The sequence below is a fragment of the Protopterus annectens genome, chromosome 8.part0 (assembly GCF_019279795.1).
Source record: "Protopterus annectens isolate FY-2018-M chromosome 8.part0, PAN1.0, whole genome shotgun sequence".
In the NCBI taxonomy this organism is placed as follows: Eukaryota; Metazoa; Chordata; order Ceratodontiformes; family Protopteridae; genus Protopterus; species Protopterus annectens.
This window is the reverse complement of record NC_056741.1, coordinates 20,439,830-20,460,599: the sequence shown is the minus strand read 5'-3', so window position 1 is coordinate 20,460,599 and position 20,770 is coordinate 20,439,830. Positions and strand designations below refer to the sequence as shown.

At 42.6% G+C, this 20,770-nt stretch overlaps 1 pseudogene; it reads left to right on the top strand.

The window, feature by feature from the left end:
- Window positions 1-7,572: 7,572 nt before the first annotated feature.
- Window positions 7,573-19,484, top strand: LOC122808617 (annotated as a pseudogene).
- Window positions 19,485-20,770: the final 1,286 nt, after the last annotated feature.

The following is a 20,770-nucleotide window of genomic DNA, read 5'->3' as shown; positions in this document are numbered from 1 at the left end:
CATCCTTCCCCCCTCATGATATTCCCCTCCCTTTTGTGTCTAGACCAACCCTTGTTTGTTGTCATATCATCCCAAACACCATTGTTTACCTCCTGTTGGTCTGCTGTCTTCTTCTCCATTGAGCTTCCCCTCCCACATTGAGTCAGTACCTCCCCTATCAGTCTTGTCTGTCTTGTGTGTCCCGCCTACCCACATTATCCCTATTATGTTCCTCATACACTAACCTACTCAGTGAGATTTTATATCAGACTGCACTCCCTGGAAGCATTTGTATCACTAGAAGGTGTAGATGCCTGTGCAGTCACAGAAATGTGGTTTAAGACCTCAGAGACTATCCCAGCCCAGCAAAGCTGCAATGCCCTCCTCACCTTTAGACCGCAAAATGAACATGTGAAAACCAAAGGAGGTAGTGTTGTAATCTATATATTAGAGATAAATTTACCTCACATCTAGTTAGACTGGACAACTCCATGGAGTTATGCCAGGTCCAGGTTATGGGGGGAGGGTAAGACTCCGATTCAACTCCTAGCCAGATATAGGCCCCCCCTGCATGGGTTAGGACACCCATGAAGCCTACTTAACCAAACTGAAGACAATCCAAATTTTACTGAACGCACTGGTTATCTGGGATTTCAATTATTCCACCATCAACTGGGAAACCTACTGTAGCCCAAATTTGCTAGCACAAGTTCCCTGACTTTGTGAATTCAAATGCCCTGGAGCAAATTGTCCATACCTCGATAAGAGGAACAAACATTCTAGATCTGGTCCTCACCAACATGTCAGTCAGGTGCTCTTTTGCAACTATTGGACCCTTATTATTTAAAACTGGGCACAAACCAGTCACCTTCGAACTGACACTAACACCAGAGCTCACAAAGGGTGAAATCAGGCTAAAAAACTTCACCAAAGCAAACTATACCCTCCTAGGTGAAGGTATTAATGCATTCCAAACTCCACCACAATCTGAAAGTGGTGACTGTGATGAAACTTTCACTAAAGCCCTGTACAATTACTTGCATAAGTGGACACCGCAGTGGTGCAGCGGTAGTGTTGTCGCCTCACAGCAAGAGGTTCGCTGGTTCGATTCTCGGCTGGGGTGCCTTCTGTGTGGAGTCTGCATGTCCTCCCTGCGTTCGTGCGGGTTTCCTCCGGGTGCTCCGGTTTCCTCCAACGTTAGAAAGACATGCATCTGGAGTGTTTCTCCCCGGGCCACCGCTGAAAATTGGCTTCGTTCCAAGTCGGACTTTCCTGGTTAACAAATGATAAATAAATAAATATAAACTCAGCCATACCAGAAAGAATCAAAGCCAGAGCTCCAAGTAAAAATAAGCTGCCATGGTGGACATCCAGCATCAACAAACTTTACAGTATAAGCAAAAAGTTGCTATCCAAGAAAACAAAGACAAGGACCCAACAATGGAAAAGCATCCTCTTCAGTCTTAACAAGCAAATAAGACACATTGTCAAATCCTCCAAGAGCTCCTTTGAGAGAAACCTAGTAAGTACTGCCAAGTATAACCATAAGGCCTTTACAGCTATGTATGTAACCTAAAGGGTAGGACCCAAGCATGTGCAGAACTGGTGGCCAACTGTATTACACACACTGACCCCACAGAGGTAGCAAACCTGCTAGCGGATTGGTTTGGTGAAAATTTCACTCCCTGATCCCCTCCTAACTTACAACAAACCCTCCTCCAAACTTCCTCCCACCCTACATATCAGAAGAACAGGTCCTCAAGGCCCTGTCCAAGGCAAAGAACACAGCCTCAATGGGACCCTTTTCACTCATAGCCTGACCACAGGCTTTGTTCCTGCAGAATGGAGAACAGCTGCAGTTATTCCCCTCCATGAAGTTGGGATAGCAACAGACCCATAACCCTTACCAGCCTCAACTGTAAGGCCATGGAATGTATCATTATGGACCTCATAAATAAAGACATAGGTGACCTCCAAACCCTGGATTCTACCCAATTTGGCTTCGTGAAGGGTAGATCCTGTCTGTTAAAACTGTTGGATTTCTTTGAAAATGTGACCAAGGCCATTGATGATGACAAATCTGTGGACACAGCATACCTCAGCTTGACAAAGGCTTTTGACACAATCCCACATTCAGGCATTACCGATAAACTTAGCAAACTAAATGTAAACCCCTTTGTTGTAAAATGGGTTGCCAACTGGCTCAGAAACCAGACACACACTATCAAAGTGGGTGAATCCACATCAACCACCAGACCTGTTACCAGCGGAGTACCACAGGGGTCAGTGCTGTGCCCCCTACTGTTTGGTATATACTTCTCAGAAGATCAGGTCAAAACTAAAGGGTTGTGGCTGACCAAGTTTGCAGACAATTATGAATTAGGTGCAATCACTGAATCCCCAAATGTTGTCAGTATACTCCAAGAAGTTCTCACACAGACCAAGGAATGGTGCATTAGTCATGGACTCAAACTGAATGCAAAGAAATGCATCATCATTCCCTTCAGCACAAATAATGTTCCCTCACACTATGAAATTAACAGCAGTACCCTAAGTTCCCATGAAGTGATAAGGGACCTGGTATCACAGGTTGACCGCAACCTTAACTTTGACCACCATGTGACTACATTTTTAAGAGGAGCTTTCCACGTAGCTCAGTTGATTAGTAAAGGTATTGCCTCGAGAGCAAAACAGGTTATAACCCCCTATACTCTGCACTTATCTGGCCCATAATTGAATATAATGCCCCATTTGGTATGTATTGCACTAAGCACCTGCTGCAATTAGAGAACCCTTAGAGGTTTTTAACAAAGATCAAGGGGCTCCAGCATATGCCTTACATGGAATAACTAAAGTCCCTACCACCATACTCCATATTGTATAGACTTCTTAGGGGAGACTTATGCCTGGCCTACACAGCAGCCCAAGACCCAAACCTAATAAACTTACACATTTGAAAGCTCTATTTACATCAGAAACACATCAAATACAACAGCAGGAATAGACTCAGTAGAAATATAATTATATGCAAAAAAAAGTACTGTAATAAGAGAGGCACGCATGTAAACTTACCCTCCACCAGTGTATACTAAACTTACTGTTCACAGTTTTTCTAGTGCAGATAGAGATGTATGAAGTGAGCTATTTAGAGAGTTTATGTAAACAATGATATATTACACACAAATAATGTTTTACCCATGTGGTGCGTTAGGCTATGGGTTTGTTATTCAGCAGTCTGATAGCACATGGAAAGAAGTTATTATGGAATCTGGATGTCCTGCATCCATTACTTCAGTAGCGCTTCCTTGTTGGCAGAGGTTTGAACAGTCCACGAGCTGGATGGTGTATATCTTGAATAGTTTTTGGGCTCTGCCATTGCATCTGTTTGAATATATGTCCTGTAGGGATTGAATGTTGTAGCCAATGCTTTTTGTGGCCTGTTTAATAATCTTATCCAGTGCCTTCTGATCAGCTTGAGAGCAATTTCCCTACCAGACAATGATGTTGTTTGTCAGTACACTCTCAATTGTGGCTCTGTAGAAGGTGAGTAGGACCTATGGGTGGAGGTTAGCCCTAAGAAGTCTCCTAAGGAAGTGGATATGTTGTTGGGCTCTCTTTATAAGGTAAGAAGTGTTTGTGCCCCAGATTAGGTCTTGCAACATATGTACCTCTAGGAATTTGGTGCTATTTACTCTCTCTCCACTGCAGCACCATTGATGATAATGGCGGGGGGGGGGGGGGGTGGCTTTTTCTTCTTCCTAAAACTGATGATGATGATTTCCTTGGCTTTCCCAACATTTAGTGCTAAGTTGTTGTCAGTGCACCAGTGAATGAGTTGGTTCACTTCTTCCCTGTACGCCCCCTCGTCTTCTTCCTGAACAGGCCATTTACTGTGGTGTCATCTGCAAATTTGATGATCCTGTTTGATTGATGAATAGCTGTGCAGTCATGCATTAGGACTGTGAAAAGAAGTGGACTGAGTATGCAAACTTGTGGGACTCTGGTGTTTAGGGTGATGCTGTTTGAGTGATGATTTCCAGCTCAAATTATTTGTGCATTTCAGTTAGGAAGTTGAGGATCCAGTTGCATATTGTGATTTCTATGCCCAGTTTACGTAGCTTAGACAACAGTTGTTGTAGATTAACCATGTTGAAGGCTGAGCTGAAGTCTATGAACAGCATGTGTATGTAACAGTCCTTATTTTCCAGGTGGTCCAAGGTGTGATGAAGTGTTAAGGGTATGGCATCTACAGTAGAACAATTTGGCCTGTATGAGAATTGTAAAGGAGCAAATGTAGCAGGCAGGTAGGATGTTATGCGATCCTTGACCATTTTTTCGAAACATTTCATCACTACTGAGGTAAGTGCAATTGGCCGGTAATCATTTAATGATGCTGGAGATGGTTTCTTGAGCAGAGGGATGATGTTGGTGGTCTTAAAGCATTTGGGCACTTTTTCCTGACTTTGAGATATATTGAAAATGTGTGTGAAGACTGGTGCCAGCTGATCAGCACAGTTTTTAAGTAGCTTCACTGGGATCCATCCAGACCAGCTGCTTTACCCAGATGAACAGTACTTAGGTTCTTGTATACGTCTTCCAGGTTGAGGCATAGCGATATGGCATCTTCATTTGTGGGCAGTCTCTCTGGTGATGTTCTGTTTGATTCCCTGAATCTGCTGAAGTAGATGTTTAGCTTGTTTAAAAACTCTGGGTTATCATCACAATGACTGGCTGGTTGCTTATAGTCTGTGATGCATTAGATCCCTCTCCACAGCTACCTGGGATCTTTCTGGTCAGAGAGGTGTCTCTGTATTTTTCGACTCTAGGCCCGTTTTGCTACTCTCACACCTTTGTTCAAGTTAGCCCCGGTCTTTTTCAAAGCCTGACGGTCTCCAGCCTTAAAGGCAGCATTATGTGTTTTCTCAGTAATTATACCTCACTGGTGAGCCAGGGTTTTTGGTTGGCTGTGGTGGTTAGCATCCTTTAGGGTAGTGACATCCTCAATACATTTTGTGATATAGCCCATAACCATTTCAATGCACTCATCCAAATTAAAACATTGATTTGTGATGGCAATCTCTTTAAATAATTCCAGTCAGTGCATTCAAAGTAGTCTTGCAGAGATGAGACAGCACTTTCAGGCCAGATCCTTATTTGCTTCTTGAAAGGTTTTCCCCTTACTAGCATTGGTTTATAGGTGGGGATAAGCAGGATAGTAATGTGATCCAAGCTACCAAGATGGGATTATAGGAAGTTACTAGGCTATTGGCCCTGAGTCCCTTACAAGTCTAGCCAATAATCTAGCCCATGTTCTGACAAGTCAGCACCTGATGGCCCTGTCCAGCAGGGACACAGGTAGAATGCCAGGGGTGTATTTTCTGTTCCCCATCCAGTTGTCCAGGTTGCACTTAAAATGGGTTAATGAGGTACTTTGCTTGATGTGGAGAGGGAATCTATTCCACAGAAGGGGGAATCTCTGGGATATAAATCTGTCCCGCCAGTAAGTCCTATTGATGTCACAGACCAGGTTGAGGTCGCAAGTGTGGTTTACTCGAGTGGAGCTAGACTTGTGGATATGCAGCAGTCCCATCAAGGCGGGGTCTGAGATTGCTTTGTATGCCAGACAGAGGTCACCTCTGAGGAGTCTGTATGAGACTGAGTAGAGAGGCAGGGCTTGAATGCTTGTTTGATATTTGAGTACACTTGATCAAGTGTGTTTTCACCTCTAGTAGAGAAGTTTGCATACCATTGGTAGTTTGATAGCACAGTTTTCAGTTTGGCCTGAATGAAATCCCCAACTAAAATGTTGATACAGTCTGGGTTTTTCTTTTGCAGATTACAGGCTAACTGGTATAGGCTGGTGAGTGCTTCATTAGTATTTACACTTGGAGGTATGTAAGCTGCAGTTATAAAGATAGTTGAAAACTCACTGGGCAAGTGGAATGGACAACACTTAATTGTAAGGTATTCAATGCATGTACAATGCAAGGTATTATATGCACATGCTATCTAGCTAGAGTGGCTGACTAGGAACAATACACTCAGTGATCTACGGGGGGGGGGGGAGTCATGTTCTGTTAAGTGTAGATCAGAGACTTTATGAGAGCTGTCTGCTCAGAAGGATGGACAGGGCTGCCCAAGAGACAATATCACCATTGGAAGAGAGTGACATCCCCAAGCTGTGCCATTGGATAAGTGCTTCTGCAGAACTTACTGCAGGTAGTTAGAGCATATAGCATAAAGCCCCCCTGATGGCTGCCTGTGTGACAATTGCAACAGTTTCTGCAGCAGTCAGACAGATGGTTAGGAGGCATGGAGGAAGAATGTAACGAAAACAAAAAATGCTATGAAGATGACTGGTATGGAGAGTGGTCAGTGCACTGACACACAGGAGGGTCCTTATTACGATCGTAGACTGGTTAGAGAATCAGAGACAGACATTGGTCACATCCTTCTTTCAGGTCTGTAGCTTACTTCTGGTACTAGCTTATGATGAGAGGTGTGCAACTGGTGCAGCCATGGCAACAACATCATGTACCCTTGAGAAGACCTTTGTGCCAGTGGAGAATGGTGGACCTTGTTCTCTGAGTGAAACTCATTTCTCCTTCACTAGTGTTTTTTGACCACTGTCTTGGCATGCCCTTGGTAATAGTAAGAAATGATGACCATCCAAGACCAGAGTTATTTTTTAATCAATTGTCTAATCACTGTGTAAGCAATCTAGTCAAAAATGTTTCGGGGTAATCCCATTTTGTAGTTTCTTAATCTGCATTTACAGTCCTTGAAGATGGTTGAATGTTTGCCTCACATTATTGTACTATATGAAGTTTATATACCTTTTTATACATTTTTCCTTGTTTACTGAATTGGTTGCTGGTGTATCTGCCTGGTCTGGGGTTGAAACCTGCCATTCAGAGTGTGTGTATGGAGTTTGGAGTTTCCATGTTTCCCCTGTATACACATCCTGATACCCTAATTTCCTCCCTAAAACTAAATTGTCCTTATATGCTACATTTAACCTTGTCTTTGTGACTTGAAATGGCAAGTGAGGTTCTTACTAACTTAGCCAGAAAACAAATCAAATTATGTAACATTGTAGTTTCACTGTGTAAACTATTGCTGATTGCTGACTGTCCTTATGCCTTAAGACATTTTGCTGGACCAGTCCACGTATCCATTTAATGTGAATAAACAAGAATATGAATAAAAACAGGAAGAACTGCTGTTTCAGTCTTGCGTGTTGCATGATGGAGCTGTTGTTCGGTAAGTTTCCAGGCTAGGGTTTAAATATTTAAAAACATTCTGAGGTCCTATGTAATATAGAGGGTTACATTATTAACCTGTTTTATTTATTACAAACTATTAAAAAGAGAATAAGTAAGACTTGAACCTGTGCTCATCTGATTGCTGTGTTGTTCTATCATTTTAGATTGTAATGGCTGCTGTACAGGCCAACTAAAAGGGACAGTGCAGTGAGTGATTGTGATTTGGGATTTGCTGAACTGTTTCTGAAGTGTAAATACCTGGATAACTGTTCCTTTAAGTGAGCATTGGATGCAGACCGGGTTAAATAGTGGTTGGGGGAGGGACAGAGGGAAGGTGTGCTACAGACTTGTGGGATAAAAGGTACTCTATTGTATTATGCAAATCTGATGTATTGTAGAAGGTTGTTTTCAGTTTCAGATTGTAAAGGCCTTGTATATCTGTTATTATGGTGAAGGTTGGAATTAATGGGCGAGTAGGCTTGTTTGGAAGTTTTATAATTTTTTTTTAACTTAATAGTGGTATTTCAAAGGGCTTGAACTAGTGTTAATCTTGTTGAAGGTTTAACTGTTCAGTAGGGAAGAAGATATTTGTATGTGAGGTAGTAGTCTAGGAATGTTTTCGCCTTTGCATTGTGGTTAAAATAGTAGTTTAAGAATTCTTAAGACTGATTGCTTAGGATCATAGATTAGTACTAAGCTAATTGCCCTTGTGAGCCATTTTAAGCCTAGCCAATTATCCCATGTGAGACTCAAACCTTGCACCTTTGTGTTTGTAAGGCAAACACCTTAACCATTAGGCCACCCTCCCAACCCTGCTTGAGTACTGTAGCAGTATTTCTTTTTTTGTGCTTTTGCTTTTTAAAAGTAGAACATCTGCTGGTATAGATATGTAATGGTCCTATCTCTCCTTACCCGAATTAAGGTGGTCCAAAATGTGTAGCTCTAGGTCTCTGCAATAGTTGTAAGTGATGATCTTTGTATTACAGCATTTCACATGTTAGGCCTGTTTAGTAGGCCCCTGGTTAAACCAGCTACAAGTTTGTGTCGTAGTTTGCTCTGTGGTTTTGACTGGTCCCTATCCCAGGATGGAAAGGAAGCCCTATGTTCAGTAGTGCTCAAGTGTCATAGGTTCATAGGTAGGTACTAGGCTATTGGCCCAAGGGCCTACATAAGCCTAGCCAACAAGGTTCCCTGGCTTACGCCACCCAAGAAAGTTATTTTCCTGTGCCACTGTCGAGCAGAGACACATAAGTGATCCCCAGGGTGTATTTCCTATTTCCCATCCACTCATCAAGATTTTTCTTGGAGAGTGCTAATGAAGAACTTTGCTTGGCATAGATGGGTAGCCTGTTCCAGAGTATGGGAAGTCTCTAGGACAGGAATCTATCCCTCCAGCATGTCCAGTTTATTGTGGTGACAAGGTTTAGGTCACTAGGGCATGTAGCTCGGAGGGATTGGGATTTCTTTAGGTGCAGCATGTCCAACAGCTCTGGGTTTGACATAGCTTTATATGTTAGGCAGAGATCACCTCGGAGTAGGCGATATGCTACGGAGTAAAGCTGAAGTTTTTTGAGGCAGTCAGTGTAGGGCATTTGTTTGAAGCCAGTAATCCTCTTTGTGAGGTACTTCTGTGGCCTTTCCAGCTGCTGCAGATGTCTTGTGAGGTACATTCCAAAAGGGGCGTTGTACTCTATAATGGGGCTAATGAGTGTCGAGTAGAGGGGAGCAATGGCCTCTTTTTTCCTGGATGAGAACCCTTTTATGATGAGGTGTGCCATGTAGAAGGACTTCCTGACTACTGTGGCGATGTGACTATCAAAGGAGAGACTACTGTCCACCTGGGTCCCAAGGTCTCTTATCACGCATTCGGTGTTAAGTAGATTGCTGCCTATGTGGTAGTTCATGGGTACAGAGTTTTTATCAAAGAGGATGACACTACACTTCTTGGCTTTGAGCTTGAGGCCATGGCTCTGACACCAGGCATCTGTCTCAGCGAGGCCCTTCTGTAGGATGTCCACATCATTTGGGGACTTGACTATGGCTCCTAGTTTGCAGTCATCTGGGAACTTCATTAGCCAGAGGCCTTCTGTGTTAGCCTGTACTCCAGAGAAGTAGATACCAAACAGGAGAGAACCCAGGATGGAACCTTGTAGTACTCCACTTGTCACTGCTTTGAGCTCAGATTTGGAGTCTGCAACTTTTACAGTGTGGGTTCTGTCAGTGAGCCAGTTGGCAACCCACCTTGTGACGTAGGGATTTATACCTAATTCAGTGAGTTTAGCTATAATTCCAGAATGGGGGATGGTGTCAAAAGCCTTGGCGAGGTCAAGATAGGCTGTGTGAACCACCTTACCCTCATCTATGGCTTTGGTGATTGCCACAAAGAAGTCGATCAGGTTCAGGAGGCATGATCTGCCTTTCACAAACCCAAACTGGGTGGGATCCAGAGTTTGGGGGTTACCAATGTTCATAGGTCCATAGGTAGGTACTAGGCTATTGGCCCTAGGGCCTATACAAGCGTAGCCAAAAATGTACCCTGGCTTTCGCCACCCAAGAAAATGATTTTCCTGTACCCCTGTCAAGCAGAACCACAGAAGTGATCCCCGGGGTGAATTTCCTATTACCCATCCAATCATCAAGATTTTTCTTGAAGAGTGCTAATGAGGAGCTCTGTTTGACATAGATAGGTAGTCTGTTCCAGAGTATTGGAAGTCTCTGGGACAGGAATCTATCCCCCAGCATGTTCTGTTTATTGTGGTGACAAGGTTTAGGTCCCTAGAGCGTGTAGCTCGGAGGGATTGGGATTTCTTTAAGTGGAGCATGTCCAACAGCTTTGGGTTTGACATAGCTTTATATGTTAGGCAGAGATCGCCTCTGAGTAGGCGATATGCGACGGAGTAAAGCTGGAGTTTTTTGAGACGGTCTGCGTAAGGCATCTGTTTGAGGCCAGTAATCCTCTTTGTGAGGTATTTTTGCGGCCTTTCCAGTTGTTGTAGATGTCTTGTGAGGTACATACCAAAAGGGGCGTTGTACTCTATAATGGGTCTAATGAGTGATGAGTAGAGGGGAACAATGACCTCTTTTTTTCTGGATGAGAAACCTTTTGTGATGAGGTGTGCCACGTAGAAGGATTTCCTGACCACTTTGGCGATGTGATTATCAAAGGAGAGACTACTGTCCACCTGTGTCCCAAGGTCTCTTATCACACTTTCGGTGTTAAGTAGACTACTTCCTATGTGGTAGTTCATGGGTACAGAATTTTTACCAAAGGGCATGACAATGCACTTTTTGGCATTGAGCTTGAGACCATGTCTTTGACACCAGGCATCTGTCTCAGTGAGGCCCTTTTGTAGGATGTCCACATCGTTAGGAGTTTCAATTATGGCTCCTAGTTTGCAGTCATCTGCGAATTTAGTTAGCCAAAGACCTTCTGTGTTAGCCTGTACTTCAGAGAAGTAGATACCAAACAGGAGAGGACCCAGGACTGAACCCTGTGGTACTCCACTTGTCACTGGTCTGAAGTCTGATTTGGAGTCTGCTACTTTCACAGTGTGGGTTCTTTCAGTAAGCCAGTTGGCAACCCATCTTGTGACATAGGGATTTATACCTAGTTTAGTGAGTTTATCTATAATTCCAGAGTGGGGGATGGTGTCGAACGCCTTGGCGAGATCTAGATAGGCTGGTGAACCACCTTACCCTCATCCATGGCCTTGGTGACTACTTCAAAAAAGTCTATCAGGTTTAGGAGACATGATCTGCCTTTTACAAACCCAGACTGTGTGGGGACCAGGGTTTGGAGATCTCCAATGTCTTTGTTTATGAGTTCCATGATGATACGTTCCATGGCCTTGAAGACGAGGCTCGTCAGGCTAATGGGGCAGTAGTTCCCAGGGTCTGTTGTGGCCCCCCCTTTGTGGAGTGGGATAACTGTCACGGTGCGCCATTCAATGGGCACAAAGCCTGAGGTGAGGCTATGATTGAACATGGTACTTAGGTGGGGTGCCACTTCATTCTGTAGTTCATGTAGAAGGCAGCCTGGGATGTTGTCAGGTCCCATGGATGCTGTGTTCTTGGCTTTGGAGAGTGAAGTTTTTACCTGTGCAGCCATGATTATAGGAACTTTGCATTCTTCCGGTATAAAGATGGGCCCTTTAGGGGGTGAGAGGGGGTAAAGTTAGCACTGAACCTATCTGCCAGGATGTTGGCAATATCAGTTGGTTCTGTATATTTAGTGTCATTGTGCTGTAACTCAGAGCAGATCTGAGTGTTGCCATTGAGATTTTTAACATAGCTATAGAATGCTTTGTGGTTGTCTTTAGAATCAGTGGCAATTTTGTTTTCATAACTAGCTTTGGAGGATTTTATGAGGGATCTCAGCTTCTTACTGAGGCTGACCAGGGAGTTCCTCCAATCGTGGGATTTTACTCTTTTTTTGCAACAGTTTCTTTCTTCTGTTGTAGAGTTTGTTTATGGCAGAAGACCACCAGATTGGCTTCCTTTTTTTGGAGGATAGCATCTTGGTTCTGTTAGGGATAGCACGATCCATGCACTCGTGTAAGTGCTTATAAAGTGCATTTGTGTAGGATTCAGCAGTTGTACCTCTATTGTTCATCTGCATGGGTGTCATGAAGTTTGCCACTTCTGTCTTAAGAAGTGTGAAGTTGGCTTTGGAGAAATTTTTTACAGTTGTTTTCTTAATGGGGGGGGGTGGGAGGGGGATGTGGATGTCTAGGGTGATTAGCTTGTGGTCGGATCTGACCAACGAGGAGCTGACCTCTGGTGTGGAACACCGGTCACCCATGTTGGTGATGACCAGGTCTAGGATATTGTTGCCTCTGATGGGGGTGTGGATAAGTTGATCCAAAGTGTTGGAATTGATGATTTCCAGAAAACGTTGAGCAAAAGAGTTAGTACATGAGTAGTTTTCCCAGTTAATGGTAGGGTAGTTGAAATCACCCGTTATTAGAGTGTTGGTTTGTACCTTAATATTTTCCAGTGTATCAAGAAAAGAGGAGTGGGAATCCTGGGACATGGTGGGGGGTCTGTAGCAAGCTACAATCTGGATTGCGGTTTTGCCCAGAGTTAGTTGAACTTGGATAATCTCGTATGCATTATGCTGAGCAACTAGCTTGGAGGTGTGGATATCCTTAATGAATATGGACACGTCTCCACCTTTAGTGTTTCGGTCCAGGTTTGGTGGCCAAAAGGTGTGGTATGAATTATAGCCTGGTAATACAGGGGTGCTCTCTGGAGCTTTGAACCAGGTCTCTGTCACTGCACAGATGTCAATGTTCTCCATTTTAAGGAGTGCCTCGAGTGAATGCATTTTGAGGTTTAGACTTCTAGCATTGAGTAGCATTACCCTCAGATTTTGCTTGCTTGTACCTGTTACGGTGGTGAATTTGTCATTTGAACCTTGCCTAAAAAAGGCACTGTAGGGGTGGCAAGAGCCTTTGCCAGTATCCGGAATCCCAAGGGTGACAGGTCCATGCCATCTCTGGCAAAGCAGCGTGGTCTGTCGATCATGTCATCCCAGGCAGACAGATACTGGATCCCCTTAGAATGACACCAGAAGCTTAGCCAATTGTTAAAGTCAATTATTTTGTCCTTGTACTGTGGTGTCATTCTGGGTGATGGCAGGATGCTACTCAGGGCTAGGGTCATACCGGCCTGGGCTACAAGATCAGAGAGCTCCTCCATGTCTCTTTTCATGTAGTCCAGGGAGGTACGTCTCAGGTCATTCACACCAACATGGACAATGACAGACTCATATTTGTACTTGTTGTGGAGTGACCTGAGTACATGCGTTATGTGGTGGATCCTGGCACCTGACAGGCAGCTGACAGTAACTTTTTCCTTGTTTAGCCTGGTGAGTGGAACATCAGTGTGACTGACTATAGAGTCACCTATGACTAGAGTGTTGGGTACGTTATGCCTTATGGGCTGTAGTTGAGTGGCACACTGAGTATGTGGACTATGTGTCATTTGGTTTGTGTTGGGGTGTGGTGGTTGCTTGCATTTCTGCTTTGGAGGTCTCTGTTGTTTGGTCAGATTAGTACAGAGAGCCTCCGCGAATGTAGGTGTGTGTTTTGTGGTTCTGTGTGTGTGTTTTGGTGGTGTAGGTTTTAAGGGACTATGTGATGAGTGTGGTGCACTGCAAGTGTTTACCTTCTCCTCTTGACTGTCTAGGCCTGTCTTTGGTAAAGAGACCTTTGCTTCCAGTTTGGCTATATAAGTGCATCTCTCACAGGTCGTAGTGTTGGGTGGTAGGAGGAGAGGGTTGTCTGTGTACATGAGGCAATTGCTGCATTGTCTCAAGATGCCCAGATTCATCAGGTAGACAGGAGAAAACACCGGGAGCTGACCTTTAGACATGCCTGAATAGGTGCTTATTTATTAAGTACTAAAAACTGTTTTCCTCTAGACAAGTGAGGAAAGTTGAGTGTTGTAGTAATTTGTAACTTATTTAGTGCTTACAATGAGTTCTGAACAAGTGCTGAGATCAAAGAAACAGACAAGTGCTAAAACTAAAAAGCTGGCTAGTTGCAAGGGAAATTTTGAAAAACAGACTTTATGCGCCAGGAATAGTTTAACCCCAGTTAAGTGTGGGGGGGGGGGGCTTAGGAGCTCACAAACAGTCCTGGACACAGCAAATGAATATCTGATCTGCCACAGGAAAGGGGGGAAGCAAGCTTAGAATTTTTTTTTCCAGTAAAGTGGAAATGGAGAAAGCTGGAATAGAAGTTAATTCAACTTTAAGAATCTGAGTGGGTTGGCCTTCACAAATGTTCTCTATTAGATTGAGTGAGCTAATGACACTAGACTGGGAGGAGTGTCACAGATCAAATATACAGTATGGGCGGGCAACTGCAAAGCCACCAAGTATAAAAACACACAACACTAGGGAGAGTGGATGGGAAAAAATTACAGTTCCTAGCTGTAGCCACTAAATGAAAGTTTTAAACAGATCAAGGAGAATGCTTTTAACAGACAAAAATGCACATAAAGGTTCGGATAGAGCAATCACAAACAGAAAATACAACAACTCTCAGTATGAAAAAGCAGTTTACAGTTAAGTAGTTTTAAAACAGTTTAAAACAGTACATAAATGCAGTGAAACAATTAAAAAAAGCTTTATAACAGTGCAAAAATATAGTAGATCAACTGTATAGCACAATTATAAGCGTTTCAGAAGTGTAATTCAGTGAAATAAGTGTAAGAAATAACTTAGCCTGCTCTTGGAATCTTAAGGAATTTCCACTTATGCAATGCAATCCAGAGCCTGACAATACAAGCAGAGCCTTTATAAGACACAGGGTTTATATAGCAGTAAGAATGGAAGAGTTGGGAAGATCAGATTACTCCTCAGCCCCTGCTATTACCCAATCACTCATACTACAGAAGGTCAGGAGGCCTTGTTACTCTCAATAATGAAGACAATCAGCAGAAAATGGCTGCCAGAAACACAAACAAAACTTCCAGCCTACACAACAGGCCTCTATCAAGATTATGCCACCTGAGCAGAACACAGAAACCTCACTTTAAAAGCATAGAAAGAACACCCACAAACAGAAAATCCAAGTCTCAGTATGAAAAAGCAGTTTACAATTTAGTAATTTAAATAAAACAAAAACAATTATAGTAATGCACACTATTACAGTTCTTAGCTGTAGCCACTAAATTAAAGTTTTAAACAGATCAAGGAGCAGACTAGAGAATGCTTTTAACAGACAAAAATGCACATAAAGGTTTGGATAGAGCAATCACAAACAGAAAATACAACTCTCAGTATGAAAAAGCAGTTTACAGTTAAGTAGTTTTAAACAGTTTAAAACAGTACATAAATGCAGTGAAACAATTAAAAAAAGCTTTATAACAGTGCAAAAATATAGTAGATCAACTGTATAGCACAATTATAAGCATTTCAGAAGTGCAATTCAGTGAAATAAGTGTAAGAAATAACTTAGCCTGCTCTTGTAATCCTAAGGAATTTCCACTTATGCAATGCAATCCAGAGCCTGACAATTTATGAGTTCCATGATGATACGTTCCATGGCCTTGCAGACCAGGCTCGTCAGGCTAATAGGTCAATAGTTCCCGGGATCAGTGGTGGCTTCCCCTTTGTGGAGTGGGATAACTGTTGCTGTGTGCCATTCAGTGGGCACAAAGCCTGATGCGAGGCTATTATTGAACATGGTGCTTAAGTGGGGAGCCAGTTCATTTTGAAGTTCGTGTAAAATGCAGCCTGGGATGTTGTTCGGTCCCATGGATGCTGTGTTTTTGGCTTTAGAGAGTGCAGCTTTTACAAGCGTAGTTGTGATTACAGGGACTCTGCATTCTTCCTGTATAGATATGGGCCCTTTAGGGGGTAAGAGAGGGGTAAAGTTAGCACTGAACCTATCTGCCAGGATGTTGGCAATATCAGTTGGTTCTGTAATTTTCTTGCTTTTGTGCTGTAACTCAGAGCAGATCTGGGTGTTGTCATTGAGATTCTTGACATAGCTATAGAATACTTTGTGGTTTTCCTTGGAATTAGTGGCAATTTTGTTTTCATAGCTAGCTTTGGAGGATCTTATAAGGGATCTCAGCTTCTTACTGAGGCTGACCAGGGAGCTCCTCCACTCATGGGGTTTTACTCTCTTTTGCAACAGTTTCTTCCTTCTGTTGTACAGTTTGTTTATGGCAGGGGACCACCAGATTGGCTTCCTTTTTTTGGAGGATAGTGTCTTGGTTCTGTTTGGGATAGCACGATCCACGCACTTGTGTAAGTGCTTATAAGTGCATTTGTGTAGGATTCAGCATTGTAACTGTATTGTCCATCTGCACGGGTGTTATGAAGTTCACCACTTCTGTCTTAAGAAGCATGAAGTTGGCTTTGGAGAAATTTTTTACTAAGGTTTCCTTGTGAGGAGGGGTGGGTCCTTAAGTTGGTAGTGTTTTTTAAAATGCTTGTAGTATTTAATTCCTAATGGGGAAATTTGTGCATGTCCTGTAAAACTGAATTTTCCTATCCTTTATCTATTAAAATTAAGTGGCTTTTTCTTCCTTTATAGAAAAATGTAGTGCCTCAAAAACCTGTTAATTGAGGCTCCTTATGTACAGGTAAAGATGACTGGATTTTTATTGTCTGTGGAGAGTAATTTGGATGAAAGTCCCATAACATAAGAAACAAAACCATAAGTGATGCTGGATATTTTATTTGTCTTTAAGCTAGTAAAGCCAAAAAAAAAATCAAATTGCTTAAAGCCGAAATGGAACTGCTAAAAACTTGGAAAACTTCAGGTCATGTTTAGGGACTAAGGAGGCACACTAAACCCTTTTAAATGTTCTAGATTTGGTTGTCTGGTAACCCGTGCTGCATTAAAGAGTGGAAAAGTGGAGACTGTTGCCATTAACGACCCTTTCATTGAGCCAAAATACATGGTGAGTGCAGTTTATTACATTGGAACTGTTTTGGTAGGGTTTTTTAAATGTCTAATACTCTGGTCCATATCTTACAGGCCTATATGTTTAAGTACGATTCTACCCATGGATGTTATAAAGGGACGGTTTCAGTAGAAGATAAACATGTGATTGATGGAAAGCCTATTGCTGTCTTCCAGGAGTGAGTACCCCTTCTGTTTCTAGTGCTTGGGTGGAAAAAGTACTTAATAGCAATATTTCATCTGATGGAAAGCTATTGAGTATCTCTTTTGTGTCCTTAGGCATGACCCCAGTAACATCAAATGGGCAAATGCTGGTGTGGAATATGTTGTGGAGTCCACAGGGGTCTTTACTACAACAGAGAAGGCTACTGTAAATAGTGTTTTATGATTTTGTACAAAGTCTGTCTCTTATGGTCCAGAGACTACAAGCACCCCCTGAGGTTTTCCTTGTGACTTAGAGGGTTTCTAGAAAGTGCCCACCTCCTAAAGATGAGGAAAAATTACACACAAGCATATGCAGTGTAAAATAGCTTAGTTATGTGGGTATGGTGGGGACAGTGGTGGTTGCTACTTTGACTGGATGTCTGAAATGGTTTTCTTTAAGAAATGTATTTTTTCTCCCCCTAGGCTCACCTCAAAGGAGGTGCAAAAAGGGTGGTCAACTGCTCTGTCAGCTGATGCCCCAATGTTTGTTGGAGTGAATCATGAAAAGTATGACAACAGTCTGAAAATAGTCAGGTGAGATGCACTATTATAGTGGTGTAAAACTTGCATAGAACTTGCAAGTTCCATAATTGGGGTAATGGAATCACTGCCGTGACTTTTTCCATGAAAGGCTATACTAACAGTGATACATTTCCCAATTTTTATGCTAATTTGTTCTTTCCACAGCAATGCCTCCTGCACTACCAACTGCCTGGCTCCTGTAGCAAAAGTTATCCATGACAAATTTGGTATTGTGGAAGGTCTTGTGGTGATGTTTTAAGGGTATCTGTTTAGGGATTTTTTTTAACCTCAATGTCCCCATACTGTACGATTTGGTGGTAGGAGTGCAATATCTATTCTACTTGCAGGATAAGTATGATCTGGGATGGTATATTGCTGATTTCTATACAAGCTGTCTGTATATGATTTACATGAGGTGAAGAAAACAAATGTGCTGAAAAGTCTCTCCCCTCCACACTGGTCTCTTGTATTACTTTGGCATTGGCCTTGTCTGTCTTCATTATGAAAAGTGTGATTTATTTGGACTACAATAAAAAAAATAAGCTTCAGGTGTGCTCACTTTTTAGTATTCAGGAATACTAAATGGTTTCTTTTAGAGATAACTGTCCATTCTTATACGGCCACTCAGAAAACTGTGGATGGTCCTTCTGGCAAAATGTGGCGTGATGGTAGAGGGGCTGCTCATCCACTGGTGCAACCAAGGCATAACCACAGGGGTATGAATCTTGTCTGCTCCACCAGCATGGTTCTCTAAGGGGCTCCTTATAAATATTGACTCTACTATTCTACATTCATGGGAAGCTGACTGGTATGGCATTCCGTGTTCCAACACCTAATGTCTCAGTTGTGGACTTGACATGTCACTTCGAGAAACCTGTAAGTAGAACTGTTTGGGAGAATACTTGCATCTAGGACTACAGGCATGTAGTATGTACATGCATGTGGACAGATGTCATCTGTCTTTTTTTAGGCCTCCTATAACCAAATTAAACAAGTGATGAAGGAAGCTGCTGAAGGAGTTATGAAGGGGATTCTGGGATATACAGATGAACAGGTAAGCTGTCTTTTATGTACTCTTTCCATGTTTTGTTGTGGGAGAACTGCCTCTAAAACAGTCCCCCTTAAACTGCTGTGTATTGCAGAGGTTAGATCTTCATTTTAAGATCTTAAACCACTTCTTGTCCAGTTTAGGTCGTTAAATGAGTGAGCTTTAGATAAAAATTAATCCAGCACATGACTTGAGGACAAATAAACCTTTGTGGTGGTGACTCTTTAAACCCATTTATCTTTACAGGTCGTCTTAACAGACTTTAATGGGGATGATTGCTCTTCAGTGTTTGATGCTGAAGCTGGAATTGCTCTCAATGAGCACATTGTCAAGCTAGTGTCATGGTAAGTATATTCTGGTTTGTTAGTTTGAGCTAGAGTCTTAAAGTTGCAGTTTCAAAATTTATCCAGGGAAATGGTAAGTGTATCTTCAGTCTTTGAGACTTGCTGCACTCGGAGATGGAATGTCTCTAGTTTTGATGCTCTCTGAACAGATGGCAGGTCTTAACAGCTGAACTTTGTCCTAAAAGTACTCTTGGAATTAAGCTGGGGTGTTGGGACTGGCTTTGCCTGGCAATTGCAAGCATTTGTGAGGATGGGCTGTTGGCAAAACTAAAAATGTTCTGCCTGCAGGGTTCTTGGATGCAAGAACTCATTTCTGGTAATTCCCCAACCCTGTGTGCTGGGGTGGAAGTAGTGGTGGGTGGCCTACAGTTGGCCATTGCCTAGAAAATGGCAGTAAAACGAGTTCTTGATGGTGAAAATTGCATGCTTTCTTCTACTGAAGAGAACTGCTGTTTGGTGCACTCCAAGCCTCTTGAAGAGGAATTGTGAAATACTCAACTTAAGGCTTGCTGGCTAAAGGGGCTAACCTGCATGATGTGGCCAGAATTGGCTTATTTTGGAGCTGATGACTTGTAATGTTCTGAATGGAATGGGAAGATGCTTCTAAAGATTTTTTCAATTTTTCAGGTACGACAATGAATTAGGTTACAGCCAGTGTATTGTGGACTTGATGGTTTACATGTATAGTAAGGAGTGAAGCATCTTCTAATTCTGAAGTCTTTCGGTCTAACCAAAAATTTGGATTTGCACTTGATATAGCCCAAGAAGTTTGGAATACATGTCATGACTACTTCAAAAGGTTGTGCCTGTTCTCATACAGTTGCTACTTGCCGTATTGCCTTTTTCTTTTCAGACTGAAGGATTAGTAGTTCTTGCATAGTGTGGTGTTTGGGCAAAATATCAGGTTTAACATTTTAAGTTTAAGGGGATGTAAGTGTAGAATCTGAACCGTTTTGGAAGGGGTCTTCAGTTGCAAGTTCTTGAGCCCCTACAGAGTGCTTTGAAGTATGCATTTGTTTGAATTCTGGGATTGAATCTCTAGTGGGCTGTGTGCACAAGGGATTGGTGTGATTCACTTTGGTAAGACTAAATGGCACTGGAAAAGGCAGTGTAGATTACAGCATCAAAATTTCTGCTCTGTTAAGTGTTTTTTTTTCCCTCCAGCTATGGGTATTTAGTATTTGGTCATTAAACTGTGACAAAATTCCCCAAAGGGTCCTTTTGTGGGAGGAAGTGTAAAAATGCTGCACATTCCTTGCATTGTGTGCTCCTTGCCCAAGCTCTGCTTAATTTAACTGTGTGCATGTGTGTAGGTTCTGATGTGGTGATCTGATCTTACTTGGCAAGAGTGGCATCCACGTAAAACTGCACAGTGCCATAGCTGTTTTTAAGTGCATGGAAAAGCATAATTTAATTTTCTGCTTTATATGAAGCTCACAACACAGTGTGTGCAGTTTGTCGAGTTGCTATATTCCTTAAATTAATGATGTGGTGACTGGAAAAGAAGCTTGCATCCTTCTAGGAAACAATGACTAATGCAGTTGTGTGTATTTGTTACTCAGTGGTGTGCCCCTCCACTATGTGAGAAGTTTGGTGCGTTTCCAACTTTTTGGGATCTTGTGTGGCAGGTTACTGTAACCAGTTGTGGAGTTATGGTCACTGCCTGTGGGAGGTTTCCACTGAATCTCATCCCCAGCCATGAGAGTAGTAGCTTGAGGTACCTGGCTGCAGGGTTGTGATGTCACTCAAGCCTAAAATCCCTGCTCCCAGATTTTCTAAATTCTTGTAAGGCTCACTGTCTTGGGTTTTGATCTCAGTGGGTGTACCTGCAAGGGAGCTGCTGTTCAGCTTGAAGCCTGGTGCAACTGTATCTTTGGGTGTCAGTCCCAATGCAAGGCTTGGCCATGGCTTCTATGCCTGTGCTGGTCACTGAATGCTTGCTCTAGCCAATATCTGATGCTAGAGAGGGTTTATTTTGAGGAT